Consider the following 200-nt stretch of genomic DNA (forward strand, 5'->3'; position numbering starts at 1 on the left):
ACAGCACCAAAATGACCCAACTATCTTGTATATCACTCATTTCGGTACAGAAATTCAGTATTGCGATTATCTACCTTAATATTTTAATACTGATTTCGGTACTGAAATACAAAACGACGATCACCCGACCCACTTGTATATCACTAATTTCGGTACAAAATTCAGTATTGTGATTCTTCACGTTAATTTTTCAATACTGA

Source organism: Triticum dicoccoides, chromosome 4A (assembly GCF_002162155.2).
Source record: "Triticum dicoccoides isolate Atlit2015 ecotype Zavitan chromosome 4A, WEW_v2.0, whole genome shotgun sequence".
Lineage (NCBI taxonomy): Eukaryota > Viridiplantae > Streptophyta > Magnoliopsida > Poales > Poaceae > Triticum > Triticum dicoccoides.